Here is a 17,241-nt window from a genome sequence, read left to right on the forward strand (position 1 = left end):
TGAATATAAATTCCAGTGTACAGCTTATGGATTACAATGGCTTCCCCCTCCCATAACTTCCCTCCCACCCGCAACCCTCCCCTCTCCCGCTCCCTCTCCCCTTCCATTCACATCAAGATTCATTTTCAATTCTCTTTATATACAGAAGATCAATTTAGTATAAAGATTGCAACAGTTTGCATCCACATAGAAACACAAAGTGAAACATACTGTTGGAGTACTAGTTATAGCATTAAATCAAAATGTACAGCACATTAAGGACAGAGATCCCACATGAGGAGCAAGTGCACAGTGGCTCCTGTTGTTGACCCAACAAATTGACACTCTAGTTTATGGCGCCAGTAACCACCCTAGGCTGTCGTCATGAGTTGCCAAGGCTATGGAAGCCTTCCAAGTTTGCCGACTCTGATCATATTTAGACAAGGTCATAAAAGACAGAGTGAGGATAGTAACCAATGATCCTAAGAGTGGCATTTACCAGGTTTGAACAATTATACAGCATTAAGTGGGGAAGAGGACCATCAGTACACACATGTTGGGAGTAGAGCCATTGGTGGTAGAGTAGAGGTTATGATTACAAAGGAATGAGGCCCAAGTACGCTAGACAGGGTCTAGAACAAAGGACAGAGTCATTATTAGAGGAGCTAAGAAAGGTGCTGTCTAAGCTACAATTAAGTTTTCTGATTGAGAGGCAAATAGAACCTGACAGTAGGGGCTTGATAATAATCTGGTGGGCTTTAGGCCTTGTAAGTTAAGAGGCCCAGACCTATCTATCTCTTCACATGGGGTATATCCTAAGGGAGGTGTGAACCTCCTAGGGGAAGGCACTCTGTTGACTTTCATTACTTGGCTGGCCTGGGAGGAGAGCTGGCCAGGTAAAGGCAGGGGGCGTCTCTAACAAGAAATTTACAGTTCTGCCTGCAATGTTGCTGACCCTACTTGACCATACCCTCAGCTGCAGAGGTCACTTTGGAAGTTGGGCTGAGTGAAGGGCTTTTCAGCTTAGAGCCAATAAGATCTGTGGCTCTGACCTGGGCATCCTTCGACTCCAGGGCAGGTCCATTTCCAGTGATCCAACTGTTGGCAGAGCTGCCAGGGCTCTTCACAAGCTGACTTCTGCTGAAGCCCAGGCTTACCACATTGAAAGCCACTGCAGTGGACTGGCCTGTTGGGTCTCCTTGGGGGCAGATCACTGTACAGATCAGCCATTAATAGGCCTGCCACCCATTGCTTCTGATGCCTAGCTTTCTTTTCCTCCTGGTTTGTGTTAAAGCAGACCAGAGGATGCAAGTCAAGGGAGTGCCCAAGTCCCATCTCTAATCTTCGGTGGCCTGAACTACAAGTCTATAGTCACAGGCATGTTCTGTAGTAGTTTTTCTAAGGTAGACAATGCCCATGAGGAAAATTATATTCTCACTTTAAAACTTTCTTTCCCTTTGGTCTGAAAGGGAGGTTTTTTCTACTTACTGTATACTTTGCTGATGGCGAAGTGAATCTAGCTATGAGATTATAATTTAAGCTCTTATTTTGGCTATGCTACTACAGAAAAATGTTAGCCATCTCTTTTATAAGGTCCAAAGATTAAATTGTGCATCCTACAGATTCCTTCCTAATAGAATTAGTTTCCTACCTTGAAGAGAATAGAGAAATGAAAGAACAAGTTGGGTTTAGAATAGAGAAATGAGGGAGCAAGTCCTAGATCGCTTGCTGACAATAGCAATATCACATGAAAACTTAGCAAACAGTTTCAACCATTAGGTAACAACTTAAGAAAACATTTACCAGAAGGTCCAATGCCTTCTATAAATTTTAAGAATCATGTATTTCAAAACACCTCTTAAATATCTAACATGGTGTAGTTTGTTTAACCAGTAAACTTAAGCACAACCATATAAAATGTTTTTAGTTTTTTTCTACCAACAAGTCTAAAACATATGATACACAGATTCAGGTCACACAAATTAAAATGTATCTTTGATTAATTTTAGCAGCTTAAATTTATGGACGATCTTATCTATAAGCCATTTAAAATAAAATTCTTAATAAAATTTCCCCATGTGGACATACAATATGTACACACATATAACATAGCATAATAGACCAATATAGCAATTTTAATAATAGCTTTTAAAGTCTTTAAACTCTTTTTGTAAATTGCCAATTGACTTGAATTGCTTTTTGTTTTTAGTAACCTCAGTTAACCATACTTTCTCTCAGTTGGTACTGTTAATACATTATTGGCTTCATCTGTTTACAGATCCATCCCAAAGTACTGAATACAATAGAAGTGGTTGGGAAAAGTCCATAGGAACCTATAGGAGGATAGCTAAACACAGAACCAACAACGCTTTAGTTTTATGAGCAGCACATCATATATAACTGTGGATGACAAAAGACTTTAAGTCGCCATGTTTAAAATTATAAACTCATCAACCAACAAGAGGCACTTGCTTACTTCACAGTATTTTTGAAAGCACCTGTAGGATTTTACAAGTATTTAACCCTTTAGGCCTCTGGGGCTTTCTCATTAAGATAACTATCATGTCTAGTAACACAAAACCATTAGACTTTTTAATTCTCAAACATTTGTATTAATAGCATTTTCCATTATAGAAACTTAAAGTTTGGTACCACATCACATCTTGACAGTACTTCAAATATAATCCGAATAGCCTGATTAGTCTGTGTCTCTATAAGATGAGAGACATAGGTCCTTCGATTTTTTCAGTTGGGCCCAAACTGGAAAAACCAAAGTCCAGGATTTACTGGAAATTTTAGAGACCAGATTGTTTGAAACTTTGATTTTTTGAATGCCTGTCAAGAATGCCAAGAAGGCTCAAAATCCAAAATATCTGGTTGAAATAAGATTCCTTAAAATCATGACATAACATAGACCAAATTTAATCATTGTTACAAGGTGATTATTCAAATCTTTGAAAATAAGCACATATTTAAATAACCCATAGCTCTTAATAAAAATTCAGCTGTTTTTGAACAATTAGAATTTAACAGACATCAAGAGAACATAGTGGATTACTTTAACACATTGCTTTAACAGAGCATCAGAGTTTAATTCTATGTCAAAGAGAAATTGAGCTTCCTGTGATCTTTTGCTGTGAGGTTTCCTTCCTTTACCTTCTTTCATATTGGTGACCATGTTTCTGTGTTTCTGTGTGTAAGACATCTTTAAGCATCTTTTGCAGGGCAGGATGAGTGGCAACAAATTCTTTCAGTTTCTGTTTGCTATGAAAAGTCTTAATTTCACCTTCATTCACAAATGAGAGCTTTGCAGGATATAGTATTCTGGGCTGGCAGTTTTTCTCTCTTAGTACCTGGGCTATGTCTCGCCATTCCCTTCTAGCTTGTAGGGTTTCTGATGAGAAGTCTGCTGTGAGTCTAATTGGAGATCCTCTGAGAGTAATCTGACGTTTCTCTCTTGCACATTTTAGAATCTTTTCTTTATGTTTCACTGTAGTGAGTTTGATTACAACGTGTCGTGGTGAGGATCTCTTTTGGTCATGTTTATTAGGGGTTCTATAAGCTTCCTGTACTAAGATGCCTCTGTCCTTCTCCAAACCTGGGATATTTTCTGCTAGTATCTCACTGAAAATGCCTTCTAATCCTTTCTCCCTCTCCATGCCTTCAGGAACTCCTAGAACCCGAATGTTGGGTTTTTTAATAGTATCCTATAGATTCCCGACAGTATTTTTTAGATTTCTAATTTCTTCTTCTTTTCTTTGGTTTGCCTGTTTCCTTTCCTGTTCTCTGTCTTCTAAGTCTGATATTCTCTCTTCTGCTTCGCCCATTCTGTTTTTAAGGCTCTCTAATGTGTTTGTCATTTGATCTATTGAATTCTTCATTTCATTACGATTTCTCGTCACTATCACAGTTTCTTGTTCTACTAGTTGTTTCATTTCATTTTGATTCCTCCTTAATATTTCATTTTCACGAGAGAGATTTTCTATCTTGTCCATTAAGGATTTCTGTAGTTCAAGAATTTGTTTTTGAGAACTTCTTAAGTTCTTATCAATTTTTTGAGATCCGCTTCTTGCATTTCTTCAATCTCATCATCTTCATAATCTTGAATTGGGGTGTCTTTTTCATTTGGGGGCGTCATAGTGTCTTCCTTGTTCTTGTTACCTCGGTTTTTGTGTTTGTTGTATGGCATGTTGGAGATATTTGGTTTCTTCACTGTGGTGTTTTTTCTTGTTACACTATGGCTCTATATTAAGTGGATTGTCTGCTTTCGGTGGAGCCTTAGAGGCTTGAGATAAGTGTGGCCTGAGAGCTGTGTTTGGTTCCTCAGGGTTGAGGGTGTGTCAAAGATGACACTCCCAGGTTAGGTGTGGTAAATCTCTCTTTCTTTCTTCCTTTTTTTGATTCAAAAGGGAAGTAATTCCGCACAGCTCGCGTTCCAGCGCTGGTGTGTTGAGTCTGCTGCTGGTGTCCCGAACTTGGGCTCCCACGCTCTCCACGCAGGTCCACTGTGAATCACTAGTTCCAGAAGAGTTTCCTCTGCTGTTTCTTCCCCTACTCTTCCTTGACCATGCAGTATCTCCACTTTTATTAACCTGTCTGTCCCCCGGACTAATCGTGTGCTCCCTTCCTATTCCGCCATCTTGCCGCTCTCCCCGAAAATGGATCTTGATGTGAATGGAAGGGGAGAGGGAGCGGGAGAGGGGAGGGTTGTGGGTGGGAGGGAATTTATGGGGGGGAAGCCATTGTAATCCATAAGTTGTACTTTGGAAATTTATATTCATTAAATAAAAGTTAAAAAAAAGATACAGTCTTATTTCGCCAAAATTCAATTTTAATAATTGATCTCACAAAATATTCTTCAAAAGCATAGTGTTACTGTATGTTAGGTAGCATTTACTAACTAATTCCCATTTCCATGATAAAAATGTTCTCTTAAAACACCCACTAAAGTCATGTCCTATTGGAATTGTTTATTTGTTATTTGATTGATTATACATATATTTCATTCACTCTCATTGTGCTTTGGATTTTAAGAATTATTTATTTGACAGGCAGAGAGAATGATAGGAAAAGGAAGCGAGACACAGAGACAGAGAGATACAGAGTGGGAGATAGAGAGAGATATATCTCCTGTCCTATCTCCTGGTTCACTTTAACTCCCCAAATGTCCAAAACAGCTGAGGCTGGGCCAGACCAAAGCCAGAATCTGAGAATTCAGTCCCTTTTTCCATGTGTGGGCAGGTACCCAACTCTTGATCTATCACCTGCTGTTTCTCAGGGTGTGCATTAGCAGGAAACTGGAATCAGAGCATAGCTAGCACTCCAACCCATGCCCTACAATATGGGATGCAGGGGTCCCTAGTGGCATCTTAACTGCTATGTCAAACATCCACATTTTGTCTATACTTTAGATTCCTATGGAGGTGGGAACTCATCTTTTTCTTTGGAGACTGGCACAGAACTGAGTCTTGGTAAATGTTTGATGAACGAAGTGGATGACAGGATGAGTAGTTAAACTTGGGTCTTATAACAAAGGTAGAGGTTAAGTAGATGTTCAAGGTCACACAGTAAATGAAGTGGTGATTCCAAATCCCAGAGGCCAGGGCTGGTGATCTTAACTGTTATGTTCAGTTGCTTGTTAGGTTACATTGCTTCCTTAAGTTGCGTATGCATACACGTATATGTGTGGGTGGAGGTGTACATCCACTTGTTCCACAGTACCTGTAGGAGATTGATTCCAGGACCCCTCTCAGATACCAAAATCTGTAGATGTTTGCAGATGACCTACAGACATACTACTGTATACTTTAAATAATTTCTAGATGACTTATACCTAACACAACGTAAATATTACATAAATAGTTGTATTATTTAGAGAAAATGCAAGAAAAAAGTCTGCACATGTTCAGTACAGATGGATTTTTCCCCAAATATTCTTAAATTATTAATTAATTAATTAATTTTAAAGCAGAGTGAGAGACAAAGAAGGAGATGAAGAAACAGGGAGGGGGAGCGAGAGAGGAAGAGAGAGAGAGAGAGAGAGAGAGAGAGAGATCTCTTCTATCTGTTCTATCTGCTGGTTCACTCTCCAAATGGCAGCAACAGCCAGAGCTGGGTCAGGCTAAAGCCAGGGACCTGAATATCTGTCTGGGTCTCCCGTGTGGGTGGCAGAGACCCAGGTACTTGAACCATCAACTGCTGCTTTCCAAGGAGCATCACAGGAAGCTGGATCGGAAGCAGAGCAGCTGGGACTTAAACCAGTGCTCCAGTATAGGCTATGGTCATTGCAAGTGGTGCTTTAACCTGCAACTCCACAATGCTGGGCCCTTCCAGGTATTTTTAATCTGTGGTTGGTTGAATCCATGCTGTGCAACCTGTGAATATGGAGGTCCGATTGTGTATCTCTATCCCTGTCTCTATCTCTCTATCTCTATCTCTATCTCTATCTCTATCTCTATCTCTATCTCTATCATTTCATCTGTTTATATAGTTAAATGTCTTTGAATTCATAGACTTGGATGAACAGAGGAAGTTTGGGGAAAGAGCTGGGATTTGAAATGAGTCTTGAGGGGTAAGAAGGATTTCATGGGTGGGCAGGAAATGGATCTTACTAGGGGCAGGGAACAGGACATGGTGCACAAGGATGAGGAAGCAAGACGATGCAAAATGTTGCCGGGGAATAGGGAGGGAAGACTGGAGAGGGAGGTTGGGGAAAGACCTTGTTACCTTGTGGTTGCCACTTTTGTTTACCAGAAGTTCATGCTTGCCAAAAAAAAAGTCATATAAACGGGGACACAGCAGGTTAAAGTGCCTCCTGGGATGCCCACAACCCGTCTTGCAGTGCTGGCTGTTCTCAGCACTCCACTGATCTCTGCTGCTCTGCTTCAAATCCAGTTCCCTGCTAATGCACCTGGAAAGGCAGTGAATGATGACCCAAATACTTGGGTTCCTGGCACCCATTTGGGAGACCCGGATGAAGTTCCCAGCTCCTGGCTTCCAGCTGGCCCAACCCTGCCTGTGGCGGGCACTTGAGGAGTGAACCAGCAGATGGAAGCTCTCTCTCTCTTTTTCTCTTTGTCACTCTGCCTTTCAAATAAATAATTTTAAAAAGTCATAGAAATGGACTTAACAGTAATGCAGTGTCAATAATGATAGCACGCTCATCTCTCAAGAGTGTTCCGAGAACAGAAATTTTTTTCTCAGATAGTTTTTGTCTTTGGGTCTGAACTGCGTCAACTGTTCTCTGTTGCTCTCTCAGCGACACACTTCCTTCCCACCTGTTTTGTGCCTGTTCCTTGTTGAGAGGTGGAGGGCCCACAGGCCTGCACTGTGAGTGTTTGCCTGGCATGGTAGCCTCTCTCTCAGTGGATCCAGCAGGGGGACCCGTAATTTTCTGGGAAACAGCACAGAGGTCTGGCCGCCAGGTTTCTATTACAGATGCTGCGCTGTGTTGTAAACATTTCCTGTAAACAATAAAGCAAAACTAAAATCCCCAGTGGCCAACTTGCAAAGGTTGTTAGCTACTTGTCACACAGCCTATTGTTTGAGAGAGCAAGTTCTGATTCTTGCAAGCTGTGCATTCCCGGGACTAGAATGAAGTTCTGGTGTCTTTAAACTGGGGGTGGTGGCTCAGGGGTTGGTGGGGAGGGGACCCTGAGAGTTGTTTCAAATCTACATAAACTGACCTCTACCTCATGTCCTAAATATGGATGATTGCTGCTTTGCCTCCCACTCCAAAGACTATCTCAACATTTGGCATATTTTGATAACAGACAAAAGAAGAATCTAATTTTCCTTACTTGTCTTTGCTCACTAAAAAGCAAGGTTTCCTGACTCTTAATGAAACACTTTTCATTGCTCTTATATAATATTGGTGGTGTGGATGAGGGGCAGGAATTTAATGTCTTTTCTTAGAATGTCAATTCAACTATTTATATCTACTGGATTTAAGATATTTATTTGATTGCCTTTTTTTAAAAAAAAGATTTATTTGTTCAAGAGGCAGAGAGTTATAGAGAGGCAAAGGTACACACACACACACACACACGGGGAGAGAGGGAAGGAGAGAGAGAGGGAGGGAGAGAGAAAGTCTTCCATCTGCTGGTTCACTCTCCACATGGCTGCAATGGCCAGAGCTAGGCTGATCCGAAGCCAGGATCAGGCCTCCTCTGGGCCCAGTAGCTTCTTCCGGGTCTCCCATGTGGGTGGCAGGGACCTAGGTACTTGGGCCGTGTTTTGCTGCTTTCCCATGCACATTAGCAGGGAGCTGGATGGGAATAGCCGCCAGGACTCTAACCATTGCTCTGGTATGGGATTCTGGCGTTGGAAGCAGTGGCTTAACCCATTGCATCACAGTTTGGCCCCCCCAACCAGTCACTTTTTAAAAGAAATTTACAGCTTGTCTTTAAAAACACAGAGATCAGCTTAAAAATGTGTCTCAGATCCTTGAGAAGCAAAGCCAGTCAGTAATTTGAAGCCAACACACATGGCATCTCTCTGCAACACAAATGCATTCTGTGAAACAGATTTGTTTCTTGGCTCTAAATGCCAATACATTGAACCTGGCCATTTAGAAATTGATCTGAATGGCTGGCACTCTGATATGGGATACTCGCATCCCAAGAGGTATCTTCACTGCTGTACCAAATACCCGGCCCTTTGATGAGATTCTCTTAATGTTATTTAGACAGAGAAATGCCCCTTTCAGGGCCTGCACTGTGGCATAGTGGGCTAAGCCTCTGCCTGTGGTGCTGGCATCCCATGTGGGCGCCAGTTTGTGTCCCAGCTGCTCCACTTATGATCCAGCTCTCTGCTAATGGCCTGGGAAAGCAGCAGAAAATGGTCCAAGTCCTTGAGTCCCTGCACCCACGTGGGTGACCTAGAGGAAGCTATTGTGTCCTGGCTTTGGCCTGGCCCACTGTGGCCATTTAGGGAGAGCAGGTGGAAGACCTTTCTCTCTGTCTCCCCCTCTCTCTGTCTATAACTCTGTTTCTCAAAAAAATAAATAAATAAATCTTAAAAAATAAAAAAAGAAATGTCTCTTTCACACCTCCTGAGAATTTGTCCCAAGCCTTGTTGCAGGTGTCACTCCCAGTGGATGAGCCAATTAATTTGGGACTATGTGCATAATTCAGAAAGTTTGCATAAAATGCGTATTATGTAGAGACTATGAAAAGATTTCAACATTTTCTTGTTTTTAGTGTGTTTCCTGCAAACTTTCGGAATCACCCACAAATCATTTCTTTTGCACGTGGACATATGCCAGTGGAACTCTGAATGCAAAAAAGTGCCAACAAGCCATATCGCATTGCCCTGACATACAAAAAAGTGTTGTCCAGGGAGACTGGAAGGGCCATGGTTCCGAGTGGAGTGGCACATTTCAAAGGGTGCTTCCTTCTGTCTTGTGCAGGGACTCATGCAGGGGAGATGCATCCCATATGGATGTCAGTTCGCGTCCCAGCTGCTCCACTCCTGGTCCAGCTCTCTGCTAATGGCCTGGGAAAGCAGCAGGGGAGAGGGCAGGGGAGAGGCAGTGAAAGGAGACTCTTGGTCTCTTCCTGCGGGGCTGGCTCTCAGGTGGTGCTTGCTGGGAGCTGTGCAGTTCTTTCTCTACAAACTCCTGATGCTCCACACGTTGACAAGGCTACTTTTCATCAGACTGCTGCTAGAAGAAAAAATGTAAGTGGTGCTATTGTTCTGTTTTCCTGCTGCTATTGCATCATTTTTTGTGCATTCTGTTAGGCTATGCTTATTTGCCTAACTTGTCACAAAAGTTAAAAATTGACAGCTCATTCTAGAAAATTTATAGGACATGACAGATTATCTGTGTTACTGGAAATAATCTTTGCATCAGAAAGAAATGAAGATATCCCCTCTTTCCACTCTCTCCATTATGCTCAGAGAAACTAGAAAGAAAACATTTCTGATAAGGAACTGGTATTTAGTCTGGAGGTTAAGATGCTACACCAGAGTAGCTGGGTTGGATACCTGGCTCTGGCTCCTGACTCCAGTGTCCTGTTAATGCAGAGCTTGGGAGGCAGAGGTGATGGTTAAAGTAATTGAGTTCTTACCACCCACCAGGGAGACTTGGATAGCATTCCTGGCTTCTGGCTTCAGCCCCAGCAGCCTGGCCATTACAGGCACTGGGAGTGAACCAGCAGATGGGAGTTCTCTCTTTATGTGTCTCTGTCCCTCAAATAAATAAATAAAAATTAGAAGGAAATTAAAACAAACACTGACCCAACCAATGAAAATCATTACATGGGAGAAGCATTGCAAGAATCTTGGTCATTTTTTTTTTTTCTGTAGGTGTCTTAAATTGGTCAGCTTTTCCCCTCTGTAAAATAAAAATAATAACAGAATCTTTTTTATAGGATTGTGATGAAGATTAAACAGGTTAGTAGTACTCAGAATAGGGTCTAGCGCCCAATAATCTAAATGCTAACAATTGTTATAGGTATTAGAATTAAAGCAGTTCTTAAAAAACTCATGGAGTATGTGTTTTATGAAAATATGCATGAATTTCAAGTGTTTTTTGCACCAAAACAAATTTACTTAAAATAATTTTTGTGTTTATTTGAAAAGGAGAGAGAGAGAGAGTAAGAAAAGAGAGAGAGCAAGAGCGAGAAAGAGAGAGAAACTCTTCCATGCACTGGTTAGTTTCTCAAATGTTTGCAATGACTGAGGCAGGGCTGGTGCTGAAGCCAGGAGCTGGGAATGCAATCCAGGTCTCCCATGTGGGTGGCAGGAACCCAGACTTGGCTATCACGTCCCAGGGTGTGCATTAGCAGAAAGCTGGAGTCATAGCCAGGAATCAAATCCAATCTCTCCAGAGGCATCTTCACAGCTTGGATAAATGCCTGCCCTGCTAATTTGCATTTTTAATTGCTATAATTGCTGATCCTGAGAATGAGTTGAAGTGAGAGGCAAAGACTGGAATCAGGGAACCTCGTTTATGAACTGGATGCAAAGAGTCTGGGGAGAGATCCTGGAAGCTTGAACTAGGGTCATTGTGCAGGAGAGGAGGGTGACTCTGGGGATGTGTGCACATAGAATCAACATGACATGCTGATGGTTGGATGTGGGGGTTTGAGGGAAGGAGAAGATTCAAGGATGACCCCCACCCTTTTGGCTTGAATAAATGGATGAAATTTGAGTTCATCTAATCCAGTAGACCTCCTAATTTGAACCATATGAACCATTAACATGGAAAAACACAGGGAAGTCAGCATAGTGATTTTATTTTATTATAGAAACAACAACTACCAACCTTCTACCACACCATTTCACAGAAGAGAAGAAACTCTACCAATAGGAAATTAGGAAGGGTTAATTTTGATTGATCTGAAAATTAAGGTAAATCATATTTTATTATTTTTTTAAAAACTCACTTTAAAAATTACTTAACTTTTGTGAAAGGCATAGTCATAGAGACTCACAGAGAGACAGACAGAGCTCGCTTGCTCATTGGCTGGCTTACTCCCTAAATGCCCACAACAGCTCGTCCTCAGCCAGGTCAAAGTCATGAGCTGGGAACTCAATCTGATTTTCCCACATGGATGGGAGGGATCTAAGTACTCGAGTCACCACCTGCAGCTTCCCAGGGTGTGTGTCAGTAGGCAGCTGAAGTTGCGAGCATAGCTGGGACGCAAACCCAGGCACTCTGATGTGGGCTGTAGATAGCCCAACCATGAGGCCAAATGCCAGCCTTGAGAAATTCTTTTAATTCAATAAAGGGAAACAACCTGACATTGTTCTTATTTTTTGATTGCTTAGTTATATATCAGTAGGAACTTTACTATACCTGAACAGGCATTTGAGTGTCATTAGTGTCTTTATTTATTTGAGAGGCAGAGTGATATAGAGGTGAGAGAGAGAGAGAGAGAGAGAGAGAGAGAGAGAGAGAGAGAGAAACAAGCTCTCATGTGCTGGTTCACTTCCCAATGCCTACAGTGGCCACAAGCTAGGAACTCATTTCATGTATCCCATGTGAGTGGCAGGAATCCAGTCTCTTGAGCTGCCTCTCAGATTATGCGTTATCAGGAAGCTAGAGTCAAGAAGCAGAGCTGGGAATTGAACTCAGGCACTCCCATGTGGGACATGGGTTGAGAGTTAAGACATCTTAACCAATGCCTTAACTTTTGCTAGGCCAAGTGTGCCCTGTATATATATTTTTAAAATTTTTAAACTTAATTATTTATTAGAGAGAAAGAGTGGGAGAGTGTTCCCAACCACTGTCTCCCCCTGGGAGCTGGGAACTCAGTCCAGGTCTTCTGTGTGGGTGGCAGGGACCCAACCCCTTGAGACCTCACTGCAGCCTCCCATTATTGGTCTAGTTCAGCTTTCTGATTTAGGAAGAAATCCCAGGTACAGCGATCCTGACAGATAGATTCTGCATAGATACTCCCCACGGAGCGGTGGCCATCATCCCCCAGGAGGCCCCTCTCACTGTGGAAGAGTTCCAGTGGCTAGATGACCTCCCTATCACCTTCACGTCCTAGCTCTGAGCGTAAAGCCGATCTCCTGGAAGCATCATGGTCTTTCAAAACATGCGAAGATATGTCATGTCCACCTTGATCAGGGGGCAGACGTTTCTAGCTCCTAATTCTCCTTTGACACAAATTCATAGCATGCAAAACATGACGCAGGCAATAAAGATTCCAAGTGAGTGCTGCTCATTGTTACACAGTAGGCCTCCAGTGGGTGTTTGGCATCCATTCTGCTCCCTCGTCTCACAGGAGAGAGAAAGTTGGAGATAAAGCAACTCCTGGTAAGCGGATTCAAAAGCGAGATAGCTAGATAGCAATTTTGGAACTGAGGCAGGATAAGGAATTGAAATGCATACCCACAGCTGGATCTCATAACCCTGTCATGCATTAACATCATTTGTTTGAGTCCTGGATTTAGAGGACAAATTAATTCATGTTCAAAGCTTTAGGGCTTTAAAAAAATTTGACCCTGCTGCTTGTGATTAATGTCAGAGAGATAATTTCTGACTTAACAGGCATGTAATTTAGAACTAGTATTTGAGAAAGCACTTCCCAAAGTATCTGGCTATTTGTAAAGGTTATCATTATTATTATTTTTTTTTCTTTTCCTTGCCCCCTTCATCACTCCTGTCCTCCTCCTACTTGAATCAATTAGACACTGCTAGGGCTTATTGTGTGTTTCCAAGTTACCAAAGTGCAAGTCGAGTTTGTGGATGTCTGCTTCTAACTTGATTGTCCCTTGACTCTTATGTACATAATGACCAAAAAACAAACAAACAAACAAACAAAAAAACCAAAAAACCAAAACCAAAAACAAACACATTCAGATGGCTTCCCAAGAATGCTGTTTCCCACATAGCGGACATCAAGAGTCCTAAATGGAACAGGTAGGGCTCTGCTGGTTTGGATATTTGTACGCAAGAATCAACTGTTACAGGCAGACGATAAAAAAAATTCCTGGGAGGCACAGACAGACTCCATAAGGTAGAGGTGGAGCTTAACTTTCCCTTCTATTCCATTGCTTTTTATCTTTGAAAGCCACGTCATTGAGTTTTTTGTTTCAGCTTTTCTTTCCTGTTCTTTTTTTTTTTTTTTAAAGATTTATTTATTTATTTGAAAGGCAGAATTACAGAGAGAGACAGAGAGATCAACCTTCCACTCACTGCTTCTCTCCCTGAATGCCTGCAACAGCCAGGGTTGGGCCAGGCCTAAGCCAAGAGCATGAAATTCTATCTGGGTCTCCCACGTGATTGTCAGGGACCCAAACACCAAGCCATCTCCTGCTGCTTCCCAGGACAGCCACCTTCATTTCCTGTTTAATGTTTATTTTTATGTGTTGCTTGCTTTTTATCAAAGCACAAACACCTAGCTTTGTAAAGGTATGACATCGTTGAAAGGAATGTAGCTGTTTAATGTTGAAACTGTGAACAGCCTCAAGTTAGCAGTTTACCTTAACAGTTTGCCTGGTGTCTGACGGGTATCAAGTGCCTCTCGAAAGTTTAAAATATCCTGTGAGTTCACGGAGGGTGTCTGAGTACATAGCTGGAGAATATTATTCATTCTTTGCAAGGATGTCTGGTTGTCTTGTTTTGCAGACATTATTCATTCTTTAGGGAATCTTATTAGTGTGGGGTTACTAAATCCACAATGAGCACAATATAGCCTTAGGTTTAGATTCAGTCATTTTGGATGCTTGGGAGAAAAATCCCAGAACTGGATTATAATTCCTTAAACACTTTTTGCCTTTTTTTATTTTTTCTTTTTGTTTGGAGTAACTAATATACTTATTTTTATGTATGTGAAAAGCTGCAGGGCAGGAGGAGTGGAGAGAAAGAGAGAGAGAGAGAGAGAGAGAGAGAGAGAGAGAGAGAGAGGGAGAGAGAGAGAGAGGTCTTCTATCTATTGGTTCATTCCCCAAATGGTTGCGATAGCTGGGCTAGACCATGTGGGTGGCAGGGATTCAAGTACTTAAGACATCATCCACTGCTTCCCAGGCGCATTAGCAGGGAGCTGGGTCAGAAGTGGAGGAGCCAGGACTTGAACTGGTACTCTGATGAAGGATGTGGGCATCCCCAGCAATGGTTTAACCTGCTGAGCCACAACACCTGCCCTGCCCCTGGAGTCTTAACCTCAATATCACTTCCTCAGACAATCTACCTTGACATCTCCCATCAGACCTTTACAGTAGTGTTTAGGCACAATGTTTTTTCTCTTGTCTTGAAAACACTTTGTACATTTATTTCCTTGTTGTCTCTTTCTCCACTAAAGCATAAGCACCATGCTATACTTTGAATACAAGTTTAGGTGTCTCCCAAAAGACCATATGTTAAAGGATTTTTCTCCAAGTTCTTTTTCTTTTTCTTTTTTTAAAGATTTTATTTATTTATTTGAGAGGTAAAGTTACAGACAGTGACAGACAGAGATAAATGTCTTCCATCTGCTTGTTCACTCCCCAAATGGCTACAATGCCCAGAGCTACACCAATCTGAAGCCAGGAGCCAGGAGCCAGGAGCTTCCTCCAGGTCTCCCATGCAGGTGCAGGGACCCCAGTGCTTGGGCCATCTTCCATTGCTTTCCCAGGTCAGAGCAGAAAGCTGGATCAGAAGAGGAGCAGCCAGGACTAGAACCAGTGCCCATATGGGATGCTGGCACTGCAGGTGGAGCATTAACGTACTACGCCACTCAGCGCCCGCCCCTCTCCAAATTCTTATGTTAATGATAATAAGTTAAGGGTGGAAAAATCCAATTATGGTGCCTGAAGGTAGGGGTCTGTGGGCAATGATTATGTTGGATTAGGTTGTTAGCCAGGAATTCTCACGATTTAATCATGGATGCTTTATAAAGATAGAGCACATAGAAATGGTCCTATGTGTTCTCTGTCTCTCTCGTTGCTTCCTGGCTCACCACGTGGCCCTCCCTCTGCATGCATTTTTTCATTCACCACCTCATCAGATGCATGACCCATGGGTCTGCTCAGTCTTGGACTGAAAAATTTCACAACTGTGAGCCTAAATAAACCTCCTTCCTTCATAAGTAGCTTTTCTGAGGTATTTGTCACATGTTAAGAGGCTAATGACTGTACATCAGAAGAGCAGAGACCATGCCTGTCTTTGTCAGTGCTGCATCCCTAGTACCTAGCACACAAAAAGATGCTCAAGGGGCCGGCGCCGTGGCTCACTTGGTTGGTCCTCCGCCTGCGGCACTGGCATTCCATGTGGGCACCAGGTTCTGGTCCTGGTTGCTTCTCTTCTGCTCCAGCTCTCTGCTGTGGCCCGGGAAGGTGTTGGAGGATGGCCCGGGTGCTTGGGCCCCTGCGCCCGCGTGGAAGACCAGGAGGAGGCACCTGGCTCCTGGCTTTGGATCGGCGTAGCTCTGGCCATAGCGGCCATTTGGGGGGTGAACCAACGGAAGGAAGACCTTTCTCTCTGTCTGTCTTTCTCACTGTTTAACTTTGTCAAATAAATAAATAAATAAAAAAAGATGCTCAAGACATTTGTTGAATAATGGATGGTCACCTGGATGAGAATGAGCTTCTTGGGAGATGAATCTCTCTAGAATAGTGTCCAGTTGCACTTTTGGAAGAGAGGCAAGAGAGGCTTTAACTTTAATTACTTCTCAGGGGCTGGCATTGTGACCCAGTCAGTTAAGCCACTGCCTGCGATGCTGACATTCCCTATGGGGGCTGGCTCAGGTCCTGGCCGCTCCATCTCCCATTCAACTCACTGCTGATGTAGCTGGGAAAAGTGGCTCGAGTGCTTGGGCCCCTGCCACACGCATGGGAGACTGGGTCGAAACTCTTGTAGCCATCTGGAGAGTGAATCAGTGGATGGAAGATCTGTTTGCCTCCCCCCTCTGTAACTCTGACTTTCAAATAAATAACTAAGTCTTAAAAAAATCACTTCTCAGTGCCTAGAGTACTTCTGAATGATGTAGAATGAAGCAAGTCTCCTTTTTCTTCTTAGGTTCTGATATTTTAAGTATGAAATATCAACTGACCACAAGCCAGCTGACACGGTAACTTAGTTGGGATAACCACTCAGGGCTCAGTGAGGTGTGAGTCTGTGTCTGACCACACCTTTACCATACTTTTCTGAATTAGGAAAGAAAAGAAATGAGGTGGAGCAATGGTAGGAACCTTATTAAGTTGAGCCTGCCAAGAAGGGAGGTGACCAGTGTGGAAATACAAGGTGAGCTGTAGTTCAAGACTTCATGTGGGTATAGGAACCATGGAGAGAAGGGCAAAGACCTCTATTCTTCCCTGTTTGTGCCCGTGGGGTTTATACAATTACATCCCACTAGTCACACTTCTTGGTAGTCTCAAGAAAAACCAATGAAATGAAAGAAACATCTGAGGTAAGACTTCAAAAATTCATGGAATAGGTATTATGAAAAACTATGCATGGAGTTCAAAACTTCTTTGCTCCAAAATAAACTCACATTTTAATTCAGTTTTCCCATGACCTTTTTTATGTACCCTTGCATATTAGGAAAGTTAAAGAAGGAGGGGGAGTAAAACAAGGAAAGATAAGAGGTTAAAGACTTAAAATTGAGAATCATCTAAAAAAATAAGAAAGGAATGCGATTAGTGGCTAAATGTTGAAGACAGGTAAAAGATATTTTGAAAAGGAGAGGTGACATAAGAGATGTAAAATAAAAGATGTGAGAAGTTAGAACTACTGAAATGAAAAGGTAAGTGTTAAAGTGAGAAAGATATAAAATATGTTAAGAATAAAGCTAGAATTGAGAATGAAAATAGTTTTTTGAAAGATTGTCA

The sequence above is a fragment of the Lepus europaeus genome, chromosome 4 (genome assembly GCF_033115175.1).
Source record: "Lepus europaeus isolate LE1 chromosome 4, mLepTim1.pri, whole genome shotgun sequence".
Lineage (NCBI taxonomy): Eukaryota > Metazoa > Chordata > Mammalia > Lagomorpha > Leporidae > Lepus > Lepus europaeus.